General features: G+C 45.8%; 12 non-coding genes across 12 annotated transcripts; all 12 read left to right on the forward strand.

The window, feature by feature from the left end:
- Window positions 1-3924: 3924 nt before the first annotated feature.
- trnaw-cca (transfer RNA tryptophan (anticodon CCA)) lies at window positions 3925-3996 on the forward strand. The gene has a single exon. It is a non-coding gene; the product is annotated as a tRNA-Trp (tRNA).
- A 933-nt stretch (window positions 3997-4929) lies between these two features.
- trnaw-cca (transfer RNA tryptophan (anticodon CCA)) lies at window positions 4930-5001 on the forward strand. Its single transcript has one exon. It is a non-coding gene; the product is annotated as a tRNA-Trp (tRNA).
- Window positions 5002-5542: 541 nt separating this feature from the next.
- Window positions 5543-5613, forward strand: trnaw-cca (transfer RNA tryptophan (anticodon CCA)). Its single transcript has one exon. It is a non-coding gene; the product is annotated as a tRNA-Trp (tRNA).
- Window positions 5614-6540: 927 nt separating this feature from the next.
- On the forward strand, window positions 6541-6612 carry trnaw-cca (transfer RNA tryptophan (anticodon CCA)). The gene has a single exon. It is a non-coding gene; the product is annotated as a tRNA-Trp (tRNA).
- A 933-nt stretch (window positions 6613-7545) lies between these two features.
- On the forward strand, window positions 7546-7617 carry trnaw-cca (transfer RNA tryptophan (anticodon CCA)). The gene has a single exon. It is a non-coding gene; the product is annotated as a tRNA-Trp (tRNA).
- Window positions 7618-8555: 938 nt separating this feature from the next.
- On the forward strand, window positions 8556-8627 carry trnaw-cca (transfer RNA tryptophan (anticodon CCA)). The gene has a single exon. It is a non-coding gene; the product is annotated as a tRNA-Trp (tRNA).
- Window positions 8628-9559: 932 nt separating this feature from the next.
- On the forward strand, window positions 9560-9631 carry trnaw-cca (transfer RNA tryptophan (anticodon CCA)). The gene has a single exon. It is a non-coding gene; the product is annotated as a tRNA-Trp (tRNA).
- A 933-nt stretch (window positions 9632-10564) lies between these two features.
- Window positions 10565-10636, forward strand: trnaw-cca (transfer RNA tryptophan (anticodon CCA)). The gene has a single exon. It is a non-coding gene; the product is annotated as a tRNA-Trp (tRNA).
- Window positions 10637-11569: 933 nt separating this feature from the next.
- trnaw-cca (transfer RNA tryptophan (anticodon CCA)) lies at window positions 11570-11641 on the forward strand. Its single transcript has one exon. It is a non-coding gene; the product is annotated as a tRNA-Trp (tRNA).
- Window positions 11642-12182: 541 nt separating this feature from the next.
- trnaw-cca (transfer RNA tryptophan (anticodon CCA)) lies at window positions 12183-12253 on the forward strand. The gene has a single exon. It is a non-coding gene; the product is annotated as a tRNA-Trp (tRNA).
- Window positions 12254-13186: 933 nt separating this feature from the next.
- trnaw-cca (transfer RNA tryptophan (anticodon CCA)) lies at window positions 13187-13258 on the forward strand. Its single transcript has one exon. It is a non-coding gene; the product is annotated as a tRNA-Trp (tRNA).
- A 933-nt stretch (window positions 13259-14191) lies between these two features.
- Window positions 14192-14263, forward strand: trnaw-cca (transfer RNA tryptophan (anticodon CCA)). The gene has a single exon. It is a non-coding gene; the product is annotated as a tRNA-Trp (tRNA).
- The last annotated feature ends 581 nt before the right edge of the window (window positions 14264-14844 follow it).

Below are 14844 nucleotides of genomic sequence, written 5' to 3' on the forward strand. Positions count from 1 at the left end.
AGGCAGAGAATTTCCGACTGGATATAGTCGGACTTGCCTCTGCACACAGCCTGGGTTCTAGTACCAGTTCTCTCGAGAGGGGTTGGACTCTCTTCCACTCTGGAGTTGCTCACGGTGAGAGGCGCAGAGCAGGTGTGGGCATACTCATTTCCCCCCGGCTCAGTGCCTGTACATTGGGGTTCACATCGGTAGACGAGAGGGTTGCCTCCCTCCGCCTTCGGGTGGGTGGACGGGTCCTGACTGTTGTTTGTGCATATGCACCAAACAGCAGCTCAGCATACCCACCCTTTTTGGAGTCCTTGGAGGGTGTGCTGGAGAGTACTCCTGCTGGGGGACTTCAATGCTCACGTGGGCAATGACAGTGATACCTGGAGGGGCGTGATTGGGAGGAACGGCCCCCCCCGATCAAAACCCGAGTGGTGTTTTGTTATTGGACTTCTGTGCTCGTCACGGATTGTCCATAACGAACACCTTGTTCAAACATAAGGGTGTCCATATGTGCACTTGGCACCAGGACACCCTAGGCCGCAGTTCGATGATCGACTTTGTAGTTGTATCATCGGATTTGCGGCCGCATGTTCTGGACACTCGGGTGAAGAGAGGGGCGGAGCTGTCAACTGATCACCACCTGGTGGTGAGTAGGCTCCGATGGTGGGGGAAGATGCCGGCCCGTCCTGGCAGACCCAAACGTATAGTGAGGGTTTGTTGGGAGCGTCTGGCGGAATCCCCTGTCAGAAGGAGTTTCAACTCCCACCTCCGACAGAGCTTTTCCCATGTTCCGGGGAAGACGGGGGACATTGTGTCCGAGTGGACCATGTTCCGTGCCTCTATTGTTGAGGCGGCCAATCTGAGTTGGGGCCGTAAGGTGGTTGGTGCCTGTCGTGGTGGCAATCCCCGTACTCGCTGGTGGACACCAGCAGTAAGGGATGCCGTCAAGCTGAAGAAGGAGTCCTATCGAGCCTTTATGGCCTGTGGGACCCCAGAGGCAGCTGACGGGTATCGACTGGCCAAGCGGACCGCGACTTCGGTGGTCGCCGAGGCAAAAACCCGAGCGTGGGAAGAGTTCGGTGAGGCCATGGAAGCCGACTTCCGGACGGCTTCGAGGAAATTCTGGTCCACCATCCGACGTCTCAGGAGGGGGAAGCAGTGCACCACTAACACTGTGTACAGTGGGGAGGAGGCGCTGCTGACTTCGACTCGGGACGTTGTGAACCGGTGGGCAGAGTACTTCGAAGACCTCCTCAACTCCACCAACACGCCTTCCTTGGAGGAAGCAGAGCCTGGGGACTCTGAGGTGGGCTCTACTATCTCTGTGGTTGAAGTCACCGATGTGGTTAAAAAGCTCCTCGGTGGCAAGGCCCCAGGGGTGGATGAGATCCGCCCGGAGTTCCTCAAGGCTCTGGATGTTGTGGGGCTGTCCTGGTTGACACGCCTCTGCAACATCGCGTGGTCAACAGGGAGAGTGCCTCTGGATTGGCAGACCGGGGTGGTAGTCCCTCTTTTTAAAAAGGGGGACCGGAGGGTGTGTTCCAACTACAGAGGGATCACACTCCTCAGCCTCCCTGGTAAGGTCTATTCAGGGGTGCTGGAGAGGAGGGTCCGTCAGGAAGTCGAGCCTCAGATTGAGGAGGAGCAGTGTGGTTTTCGTCCTGGCCGTGGAACAGTGGACCAGCTCTACACCCTTAGCAGGGTCCTCGAGGGTATGTGGGAGTCACCGATGTGGTTAAAAAGCTCCTCGGTGGCAAGGCCCCAGGGGTGGATGAGATCCGCCCGGAGTTCCTCAAGGCTCTGGATGTTGTGGGGCTGTCCTGGTTGACACGCCTCTGCAACATCGCGTGGTCAACAGGGAGAGTGCCTCTGGATTGGCAGACCGGGGTGGTAGTCCCTCTTTTTAAAAAGGGGGACCGGAGGGTGTGTTCCAACTACAGAGGGATCACACTCCTCAGCCTCCCGGGTAAGGTCTATTCAGGGGTGCTGGAGAGGAGGGTCCGTCAGGAAGTCGAGCCTCAGATTGAGGAGGAGCAGTGTGGTTTTCGTCCCGGCCGTGGAACAGTGGACCAGCTCTACACCCTTGGCAGGGTCCTCGAGGGTATGTGGGAATTCGCCCAACCAGTCTACATGTGTTTTGTGGACTTGGAGAAGGCGTTTGACCGTGTCCCTCGGGGAGTTCTGTGGGGGGTGCTTCGTGGGTATGGGGTACCGAACCCCCTGATACGGGCTGTTCGGTCACTATACCACCGATGTCAGAGTTTGGTTCGCATTGCCGGCAGTAAGTCGGAATCGTTTCCAGTGGGGGTAGGACTCCGCCAAGGCTGCCCTTTGTCGCCGATTCTGTTCATAACCTTTATGGACAGAATTTCTAGGCGCAGCCGAAGCGTTGATGGGGTCCGTTTTGGGGGCCTCAGTATTACATCCCTGCTTTTTGCAGATGATGTGGTGCTGTTGGCTCCTTCAAACGGGGCTCTCCAACTCTCACTGGAGCGTTTCGCAGCCGAGTGTGAAGCGGTTGGGATGAAAATCAGCACCTCCAAATCTGAAACCATGGTCCTCAGTCGGAAAAGGGTGGAGTGCCCCCTCCGGGTCGGGGAGGAGATCTTACCCCAAGTGGAGGAGTTCAAGTATCTTGGGGTCTTGTTCACGAGTGGGGGTAGGAGGGAGCGGGAGATCGACAGGCGGATCGGTGCAGCGTCTGCTGTGATGCGGACGTTGTATTGGTCGTGGTGAAGAAGGAGCTGAGACAAAGGGCGAAGCTCTCAATTTACCGGTCGATCTACATCCCAACCCTCACCTATGGTCACGAGCTATGGGTCGTGACCGAAAGAACGAGATCCCGGATACAAGCGGCTGAAATGAGTTTTCTCCGCAGGGTGTCCGGGCTCTCCCTTAGAGATAAGGTGAGAAGCTCAGTCATCCGGGAGGGGCTCATAGTCGAGCCGCTTCTCCTCCACATCGAGAGGAGCCAGATGAGGTGGCTTGGGCATCTGATTCGGATGCCTCCTGAGCGCCTCCCCGGTGAGGTGTTCCGGTCATGTCCCACCGGGAGGAGACCCCGAGGAAGACCTAGGACACGCTGGAGAGACTATGTCACCCAGCTTGCCTGGGAACGACTCGGGATCCCCCGGGGAGAGCTGGAAGAAGTAGCTAGGGAGAGGGAAGTCTGGGCTTCCCTGCTAAAGCTGTTGCCCCCGCGACCCGGCCCCGGATAAGCGGTAGATGATGGATGGATGGATGGATGGATGGATGGATGGATGGATGGATGGATGGATGGATGGATGGATGGAAGAATCAAGACAAGGGCACGGAAAATCCTCCTGGATCCCCCGCACCCTGTCCACCACCTTTTTCAGCCACTCCCCTCAGGCAGACGCTACAGATCCATGCGCACCAAATCCAGTAGACACTTAAACAGCTTCTTCCCTCTAGCCATTAACTCCTTAAACAGTCACTGACATAGTCACTCTTCTTGCACCACAATATGGTACTACAAAACTACTGGTTACTCTAAAATGATTCATTTAAGGTTCAATGATTTTGTTGTTTACGATGATACTAGTGCAGCGTGTTATACCGGAGACAAATTCCTTGTGTGTTCGACATACTTGGCCAGTAAAGATGATTCTGATTCTGATTCTGATTCTGATTCTGATTCTGATTCTGATGGCCCTCATCCAAAGACAAAACTGCATGACAGTTGTCACTCCTCAATGATATGGATTGAAAATATGGCCACAGTAGAGGCAGTGGGTACAAAAAATATATATTGTATATAATTTTTATTCAAATCATAATCATGGATTTGAATGTTTTGTATTTTCTTTCCATCCACGAAGAAACCTCCAGAGTCCTGAGCAGTATTTTCACGGTAGCCAAAAATTTGGACTAATAATTGCGATATAACTTACACATATCAGCCATTGATTGTGTGACTCTGTAGCGCAATGGTAGCGCGTCTGACTCCAGATCAGAAGGTTGCGTGTTCAAATCACGTCAGGGTCAAGTGTATTTTGTAGGCCGTACTAAGTAAAACTTGCAGAACGACATGTTGAAGAATGCAACTGTGTCAATTTAGCGGACGGTTTAGCAGACACGCCAAATGTACGACTTGCGGTCAAAACTGGCCCACTCGAAATTTCATCCAGTCTGGCCCAGTTTGTTTGAAAGGGAAATAAGTAGTATGGTACCCTTACGGTTAAGCGGACGGCACTTCCAAACTGTGAGGCCACCAATGTGGAAATTCCGGGTTTTGACTTGTTTTTGGAAGAAGGCCACTCTTGACTCTTGAGTACTTGCACACTGCAAGAATCAAGACAAGGGCACAGAAAATCCTCCTGGATCCCCCGCACCCTGCCCACCACCTTTTTCAGCCACTCCCCTCAGGCAGACACTACAGATCCCTGCGCACCAAATCCAGTAGACACTTAAACAGCTTCTTCCCTCTACCCATTAACTCCTTAAACAGTCACTGACATAGTCACTCTTCTTGCACCACAAAATGGTACTACAAAACTACTGGTTACTCTAAAATGGTTCATTTAAGGTTCAATGATTTTGTTGTTTACGATGATACTAGTGCAGCGTGTTATACCGGAGACAAATTCCTTGTGTGTTCGACATACTTGGCCAGTAAAGATGATTCTGATTCTAATTCTGATTCTGATTCTGATGGCCCTCGTCCAAAGACAAAACTGCATGACAGTTGTCACTCCTCAATGATAGAGATTGAAATTATGGCCACAGCAGAGGTGGTGAGGACAAAAAATATATACTGTATATAATTTTTATTCAAATCATAATCATGGATTTGATTCTTTTGTATTTTCTTTCCATCCACGAAGAAACCTCCAGAGTCCTGAGCAGTATTTTCACGGTAGCCAAAAATCTGGACTAATAATTGCGATATAACTTACACATATCAGCCATCGATTGTGTGACTCTGTAGCGCAACGGTAGCGCGTCTGACTCCAGATTAGAAGGTTGCGTGTTCAAATCACGTCAGGGTCAGGTGTATTTTGTATGCTGTACTAAGTAAAACTTGCAGAACGACATGTTGAAGACTGCAACTGTGTCAATTTAGCGGACGGGTTAGCAGACACGCCAAATTTACTCCTTGTGGTAAAAATTGGCCCACTCGAAATTTCATCCAGTCTGGTCCAGTTTGTTTGAAAGTGAAATATGTAGTATGGTACCCTTATGGCTCAGCGGACGACACTTCCAAACTGTGAGGCCACCAATGTGGAAATTCCGATTTTGACTTGTTTTTGGAAGAAGGCCACTCGTGGCCTTCGTCCAAAGACAAAACTGCATGACAGTTGTCACTCCTCAATGATAGGGATTGAAATTATGGCCACAACAGAGGTGGTGAGGACAAAAAATATATACTGTATATAATTTTTATTCAAATCATAATCATGGATTTGATTGTTTTGTATTTTCTTTCCATCCACGAAGAAACCTCCAGAGTCCTGAGCAGTATTTTCACGGTAGCCAAAAATTTGGACTAATAATTGCAATATAACATACACATATCGGCTGTTGAGTGTGTGACTCTGTGGCGCAACGGAAGCGCGTCTGACTCCAGATCAAAGGTTACGTGTTCAAATCACGTCAGGGTCAGGTGTATTTTGTAGGCCGTACTAAGTAAAACTTGCAGAACGACATGTTGAAGAATGCAACTGTGTCAATTTAGCGGACGGGTTAGCAGACACGCCAAATTTACTCCTTGTGGTAAAAACTGTCCCACTTGAAATTTCATCCAGTCCGGCCCAGTTTGTTTGAAAGTGAAATATGTAGTATGGTACCCTTACGGTTAAGCGGACGACACTTCCAAACTGTGAGCCCACCAATGTGGAAATTCCGGGTTTTGACTTGTTTTTGGAAGAAGGCCACTCTTGACTCTTGAGCACTTGCACACTGCAAGAATCAAGACAAGGGCACGGAAAATCCTCCTGGATCCCCCGCACCCTGCCCACCACCTTTTTCAGCCACTCCCCTCAGGTAGACGCTACAGATCCATGCGCACCAAATCCAGTAGACACTTAAACAGCTTCTTCCCTCTAGCCATTAACTCCTTAAACAGTCACTGACATAGTCACTCTTCTTGCACCACAAAATGGTACTACAAAACTACTGGTTACTCTAAAATGGTTCATTTAAGATTCAATGATTTTGTTGTTTACGATGATACTAGTGCAGCGTATTATACCGGAGACAAATTCCTTGTGTGTTCGACATACTTGGCCAGTAAAGATGATTCTGATTCTGATTCTGATTCTGATGGCCCTCGTCCAAAGACAAAACTGCATGACAGTTGTCACTCCTCAATGATAGGGATTGAAAATATGGCCACAGTAGAGGCAGTGAGTACAAAAAATATATATTGTATATAATTTTTATTCAAATCATAATCATGGATTTGATTGTTTTGTATTTTCTTTCCATCCACGAAGAAACCTCCAGAGTCCTGAGCAGTATTTTCACGGTAGCCAAAAATTTGGACTAATAATTGCGATATAACTTACACATATCAGCCATTGATTGTGTGACTCTGTAGCGCAACGGTAGCGCGTCTGACTCCAGATCAGAAGGTTGCGTGTTCAAATCACGTCAGGGTCAAGTGTATTTTGTAGGCCGTACTAAGTAAAACTTGCAGAACGACATGTTGAAGAATGCAACTGTGTCAATTTAGCGGACGGTTTAGCAGACACGCCAAATGTACGACTTGCGGTCAAAACTGGCCCACTCGAAATTTCATCCAGTCTGGCCCAGTTTGTTTGAAAGGGAAATAAGTAGTATGGTACCCTTACGGTTAAGCGGACGGCACTTCCAAACTGTGAGGCCACCAATGTGGAAATTCCGGGTTTTGACTTGTTTTTGGAAGAAGGCCACTCTTGACTCTTGAGTACTTGCACACTGCAAGAATCAAGACAAGGGCAGAGAAAATCCTCCTGGATCCCCCGCACCCTGCCCACCACCTTTTTCAGCCACTCCCCTCAGGCAGACACTACAGATCCATGCGCAACAAATCCAGTAGACACTTAAACAGCTTCCTCCCTCTAGCCATTAACTCCTTAAACAGTCACTGACATAGTCACTCTTCTTGCACCACAAAATGGGACTACAAAACTACTGGTTACTCTAAAATGGTTCATTTAAGGTTCAATGATTTTGTTGTTTACGATGATACTAGTGCAGCGTGTTATACCGGAGACAAATTCCTTGTGTGTTCGACATACTTGGCCAGTAAAGATGATTCTGATTCTGATTCTGATTCTGATTCTGATGGCCCTCGTCCAAAGAGAAAACTGCATGACAGTTGTCACTCCTCAATGATAGGGATTGAAAATATGGCCACAGTAGAGGCAGTGAGTACAAAAAATATATATTGTATATAATTTTTATTCAAATCATAATCATGGATTTGATTGTTTTGTATTTTCTTTCCATCCACGAAGAAACCTCCAGAGTCCTGAGCAGTATTTTCACGGTAGCCAAAAATTTGGACTAATAATTGCGATATAACTTACACATATCAGCCATTGATTGTGTGACTCTGTAGCGCAACGGTAGCGCGTCTGACTCCAGATCAGAAGGTTGCGTGTTCAAATCACGTCAGGGTCAAGTGTATTTTGTAGGCCGTACTAAGTAAAACTTGCAGAACGACATGTTGAAGAATGCAACTGTGTCAATTTAGCGGACGGTTTAGCAGACACGCCAAATGTACGACTTGCGGTCAAAACTGGCCCACTCGAAATTTCATCCAGTCTGGCCCAGTTTGTTTGAAAGGGAAATAAGTAGTATGGTACCCTTACGGTTAAGCGGACGGCACTTCCAAACTGTGAGGCCACCAATGTGGAAATTCCGGGTTTTGACTTGTTTTTGGAAGAGGCCACTCTTGAGTCTTGAGTACTTGCACACTGCAAGAATCAAGACAAGGGCACAGAAAATCCTCCTGGATCCCCCGCACCCTGCCCACCACCTTTTTCAGCCACTCCCCTCAGGCAGACGCTACAGATCCATGCGCACCAAATCCAGTAGACACTTAAACAGCTTCTTCCCTCTAGCCATTAACTCCTTAAACAGTCACTGACATAGTCACTCTTCTTGCACCACAAAATGGTACTACAAAACTACTGGTTACTCTAAAATGGTTCATTTGAGGTTCAATGATTTTGTTGTTTACGATGATACTAGTGCAGCGTGTTATACCAGAGACAAATTCCTTGTGTGTTCGACATACTTGGCCAGTAAAGATGATTCTGATTCTGATTCTGATTCTGATTCTGATTCTGATGGCCCTCATCCAAAGACAAAACTGCATGACAGTTGTCACTCCTCAATGATAGGGATTGAAAATATGGCCACAGTAGAGGCAGTGAGTACAAAAAATATATATTGTATATAATTTTTATTCAAATCATAAACATGGATTTGATTGTTTTGTATTTTCTTTCCATCCACGAAGAAACCTCCAGAGTCCTGAGCAGTATTTTCACGGTAGCCAAAAATTTGGACTAATAATTGCGATATAACTTACACATATCAGCCTTTGATTGTGTGACTCTGTAGCGCAACGGTAGCGCGTCTGACTCCAGATCAGAAGGTTGCGTGTTCAAATCACGTCAGGGTCAAGTGTATTTTGTAGGCCGTACTAAGTAAAACTTGCAGAACGACATGTTGAAGAATGCAACTGTGTCAATTTAGCGGACGGTTTAGCAGACACGCCAAATGTACGACTTGGGTCAAAACTGGCCCACTCGAAATTTCATCCAGTCTGGCCCAGTTTGTTTGAAAGGGAATTAAGTAGTATGGTACCCTTACGGTTAAGCGGACGGCACTTCCAAACTGTGAGGCCACCAATGTGGAAATTCCGGGTTTTGACTTGTTTTTGGAAGAAGGCCACTCTTGACTCTTGAGTACTTGCACACTGCAAGAATCAAGACAAGGGCACAGAAAATCCTCCTGGATCCCCCGCACCCTGCCCACCACCTTTTTCAGCCACTCCCCTCAGGCAGACACTACAGATCCATGCGCACCAAATCCAGTAGACACTTAAACAGCTTCTTCCCTCTACCCATTAACTCCTTAAACAGTCACTGACATAGTCACTCTTCTTGCACCACAAAATGGTACTACAAAACTACTGGTTACTCTAAAATGGTTCATTTAAGGTTCAATGATTTTGTTGTTTACGATGATACTAGTGCAGCGTGTTATACCGGAGACAAATTCCTTGTGTGTTCGACATACTTGGCCAGTAAAGATGATTCTGATTCTGATTCTGATTCTGATTCTGATGGCCCTCGTCCAAAGACAAAACTGCATGACAGTTGTCACTCCTCAATGATAGGGATTGAAAATATGGCCACAGTAGAGGCAGTGAGTACAAAAAATATATATTGTATATAATTTTTATTCAAATCATAATCATGGATTTGATTGTTTTGTATTTTCTTTCCATCCACGAAGAAACCTCCAGAGTCCTGAGCAGTATTTTCACGGTAGCCAAAAATTTGGACTAATAATTGCGATATAACTTACACATATCAGCCATTGATTGTGTGACTCTGTAGCGTAACGGTAGCGCGTCTGACTCCAGATCAGAAGGTTGCGTGTTCAAATCACGTCAGGGTCAAGTGTATTTTGTAGGCCGTACTAAGTAAAACTTGCAGAACGACATGTTGAAGAATGCAACTGTGTCAATTTAGCGGACGGTTTAGCAGACACGCCAAATGTACGACTTGCGGTCAAAACTGGCCCACTCGAAATTTCATCCAGTCTGGTCCAGTTTGTTTGAAAGTGAAATATGTAGTATGGTACCCTTATGGCTCAGCGGACGACACTTCCAAACTGTGAGGCCACCAATGTGGAAATTCCGGGTTTTGACTTGTTTTTGGAAGAAGGCCACTCTTGACTCTTGAGTACTTGCACACTGCAAGAATCAAGACAAGGGCACAGAAAATCCTCCTGGATCCCCCGCACCCTGCCCACCACCTTTTTCAGCCACTCCCCTCAGGCAGACACTACAGATCCATGCGCACCAAATCCAGTAGACACTTAAACAGCTTCTTCCCTCTACCCATTAACTCCTTAAACAGTCACTGACATAGTCACTCTTCTTGCACCACAAAATGGTACTACAAAACTACTGGTTACTCTAAAATGGTTCATTTAAGGTTCAATGATTTTGTTGTTTACGATGATACTAGTGCAGCGTGTTATACCGGAGACAAATTCCTTGTGTGTTCGACATACTTGGCCAGTAAAGATGATTCTGATTCTAATTCTGATTCTGATTCTGATGGCCCTCGTCCAAAGACAAAACTGCATGACAGTTGTCACTCCTCAATGATAGAGATTGAAATTATGGCCACAGCAGAGGTGGTGAGGACAAAAAATATATACTGTATATAATTTTTATTCAAATCATAATCATGGATTTGATTCTTTTGTATTTTCTTTCCATCCACGAAGAAACCTCCAGAGTCCTGAGCAGTATTTTCACGGTAGCCAAAAATTTGGACTAATAATTGCGATATAACTTACACATATCAGCCATTGATTGTGTGACTCTGTAGCGTAACGGTAGCGCGTCTGACTCCAGATCAGAAGGTTGCGTGTTCAAATCACGTCAGGGTCAAGTGTATTTTGTAGGCCGTACTAAGTAAAACTTGCAGAACGACATGTTGAAGAATGCAACTGTGTCAATTTAGCGGACGGTTTAGCAGACACGCCAAATGTACGACTTGCGGTCAAAATTGGCCCACTCGAAATTTCATCCAGTCTGGCCCAGTTTGTTTGAAAGGGAAATAAGTAGTATGGTACCCTTACGGTTAAGCGGACGGCACTTCCAAACTGTGAGGCCACCAATGTGGAAATTCCGGGTTTTGACTTGTTTTTGGAAGAAGGCCACTCTTGACTCTTGAGTACTTGCACACTGCAAGAATCAAGACAAGGGCACAGAAAATCCTCCTGGATCCCCCGCACCCTGCCCACCACCTTTTTCAGCCACTCCCCTCAGGCAGACACTACAGATCCATGCGCACCAAATCCAGTAGACACTTAAACAGCTTCTTCCCTCTACCCATTAACTCCTTAAACAGTCACTGACATAGTCACTCTTCTTGCACCACAAAATGGTACTACAAAACTACTGGTTACTCTAAAATGGTTCATTTAAGGTTCAATGATTTTGTTGTTTACGATGATACTAGTGCAGCGTGTTATACCGGAGACAAATTCCTTGTGTGTTCGACATACTTGGCCAGTAAAGATGATTCTGATTCTAATTCTGATTCTGATTCTGATGGCCCTCGTCCAAAGACAAAACTGCATGACAGTTGTCACTCCTCAATGATAGAGATTGAAATTATGGCCACAGCAGAGGTGGTGAGGACAAAAAATATATACTGTATATAATTTTTATTCAAATCATAATCATGGATTTGATTCTTTTGTATTTTCTTTCCATCCACGAAGAAACCTCCAGAGTCCTGAGCAGTATTTTCACGGTAGCCAAAAATCTGGACTAATAATTGCGATATAACTTACACATATCAGCCATCGATTGTGTGACTCTGTAGCGCAACGGTAGCGCGTCTGACTCCAGATCAGAAGGTTGCGTGTTCAAATCACGTCAGGGTCAGGTGTATTTTGTATGCTGTACTAAGTAAAACTTGCAGAACGACATGTTGAAGACTGCAACTGTGTCAATTTAGCGGACGGGTTAGCAGACACGCCAAATTTACTCCTTGTGGTAAAAATTGGCCCACTCGAAATTTCATCCAGTCTGGTCCAGTTTGTTTGAAAGTGAAATATGTAGTATGGTACCCTTATGGCTCAGCGGACGACACTTCCAAACTGTGAGGCCACCAATGTGGAAATTCCGATTTTGACTTGTTTTTGGAAGAAGGCCACTCGTGGCCTTCGTCCAAAGACAAAACTGCATGACAGTTGTCACTCCTCAATGATAGGGATTTAAATTATGGCCACAACAGAGGTGGTGAGGACAAAAAATATATACTGTATATAATTTTTATTCAAATCATAATCATGGATTTGATTGTTTTGTATTTTCTTTCCATCCACGAAGAAACCTCCAGAGTCCTGAGCAGTATTTTCACGGTAGCCAAAAATTTGGACTAATAATTGCAATATAACATACACATATCGGCTGTTGAGTGTGTGACTCTGTGGCGCAACGGAAGCGCGTCTGACTCCAGATCAAAGGTTACGTGTTCAAATCACGTCAGGGTCAGGTGTATTTTGTAGGCCGTACTAAGTAAAACTTGCAGAACGACATGTTGAAGAATGCAACTGTGTCAATTTAGCGGACGGGTTAGCAGACACGCCAAATTTACTCCTTGTGGTAAAAACTGTCCCACTTGAAATTTCATCCAGTCCGGCCCAGTTTGTTTGAAAGTGAAATATGTAGTATGGTACCCTTACGGTTAAGCGGACGACACTTCCAAACTGTGAGCCCACCAATGTGGAAATTCCGGGTTTTGACTTGTTTTTGGAAGAAGGCCACTCTTGACTCTTGAGCACTTGCACACTGCAAGAATCAAGACAAGGGCACGGAAAATCCTCCTGGATCCCCCGCACCCTGCCCACCACCTTTTTCAGCCACTCCCCTCAGGTAGACGCTACAGATCCATGCGCACCAAATCCAGTAGACACTTAAACAGCTTCTTCCCTCTAGCCATTAACTCCTTAAACAGTCACTGACATAGTCACTCTTCTTGCACCACAAAATGGTACTACAAAACTACTGGTTACTCTAAAATGGTTCATTTAAGATTCAATGATTTTGTTGTTTACGATGATACTAGTGCAGCGTATTATACCGGAGACAAATTCCTTGTGTGTTCGACATACTTGGCCAGTAAAGATGATTCTGATTCTGATTCTGATTCTGATTCTGATGGCCCTCGTCCAAAGACAAAACTGCATGACAGTTGTCACTCCTCAATGATAGGGATTGAAAATATGGCCACAGTAGAGGCAGTGAGTACAAAAAATATATATTGTATATAATTTTTATTCAAATCATAATCATGGATTTGATTGTTTTGTATTTTCTTTCCATCCACGAAGAAACCTCCAGAGTCCTGAGCAGTATTTTCACGGTAGCCAAAAATTTGGACTAATAATTGCGATATAACTTACACATATCAGCCATTGATTGTGTGACTCTGTAGCGCAACGGTAGCGCGTCTGACTCCAGATCAGAAGGTTGCGTGTTCAAATCACGTCAGGTTCAAGTGTATTTTGTAGGCCGTACTAAGTAAAACTTGCAGAACGACATGTTGAAGAATGCAACTGTGTCAATTTAGCGGACGGTTTAGCAGACACGCCAAATGTACGACTTGCGGTCAAAACTGGCCCACTCGAAATTTCATCCAGTCTGGCCCAGTTTGTTTGAAAGGGAAATAAGTAGTATGGTACCCTTACGGTTAAGCGGACGGCACTTCCAAACTGTGAGGCCACCAATGTGGAAATTCCGGGTTTTGACTTGTTTTTGGAAGAAGGCCACTCTTGACTCTTGAGTACTTGCACACTGCAAGAATCAAGACAAGGGCAGAGAAAATCCTCCTGGATCCCCCGCACCCTGCCCACCACCTTTTTCAGCCACTCCCCTCAGGCAGACACTACAGATCCATGCGCAACAAATCCAGTAGACACTTAAACAGCTTCCTCCCTCTAGCCATTAACTCCTTAAACAGTCACTGACATAGTCACTCTTCTTGCACCACAAAATGGGACTACAAAACTACTGGTTACTCTAAAATGGTTCATTTAAGGTTCAATGATTTTGTTGTTTACGATGATACTAGTGCAGCGTGTTATACCGGAGACAAATTCCTTGTGTGTTCGACATACTTGGCCAGTAAAGATGATTCTGATTCTGATTCTGATTCTGATTCTGATGGCCCTCGTCCAAAGAGAAAACTGCATGACAGTTGTCACTCCTCAATGATAGGGATTGAAAATATGGCCACAGTAGAGGCAGTGAGTACAAAAAATATATATTGTATATAATTTTTATTCAAATCATAATCATGGATTTGATTGTTTTGTATTTTCTTTCCATCCACGAAGAAACCTCCAGAGTCCTGAGCAGTATTTTCACGGTAGCCAAAAATTTGGACTAATAATTGCGATATAACTTACACATATCAGCCATTGATTGTGTGACTCTGTAGCGCAACGGTAGCGCGTCTGACTCCAGATCAGAAGGTTGCGTGTTCAAATCACGTCAGGGTCAAGTGTATTTTGTAGGCCGTACTAAGTAAAACTTGCAGAACGACATGTTGAAGAATGCAACTGTGTCAATTTAGCGGACGGTTTAGCAGACACGCCAAATGTACGACTTGCGGTCAAAACTGGCCCACTCGAAATTTCATCCAGTCTGGCCCAGTTTGTTTGAAAGGGAAATAAGTAGTATGGTACCCTTACGGTTAAGCGGACGGCACTTCCAAACTGTGAGGCCACCAATGTGGAAATTCCGGGTTTTGACTTGTTTTTGGAAGAGGCCACTCTTGAGTCTTGAGTACTTGCACACTGCAAGAATCAAGACAAGGGCACAGAAAATCCTCCTGGATCCCCCGCACCCTGCCCACCACCTTTTTCAGCCACTCCCCTCAGGCAGACGCTACAGATCCATGCGCACCAAATCCAGTAGACACTTAAACAGCTTCTTCCCTCTAGCCATTAACTCCTTAAACAGTCACTGACATAGTCACTCTTCTTGCACCACAAAATGGTACTACAAAACTACTGGTTACTCTAAAATGGTTCATTTGAGGTTCAATGATTTTGTTGTTTACGATGATACTAGTGCAGCGT

This window comes from Hippocampus zosterae, chromosome 4, assembly GCF_025434085.1.
Source record: "Hippocampus zosterae strain Florida chromosome 4, ASM2543408v3, whole genome shotgun sequence".
Lineage (NCBI taxonomy): Eukaryota > Metazoa > Chordata > Actinopteri > Syngnathiformes > Syngnathidae > Hippocampus > Hippocampus zosterae.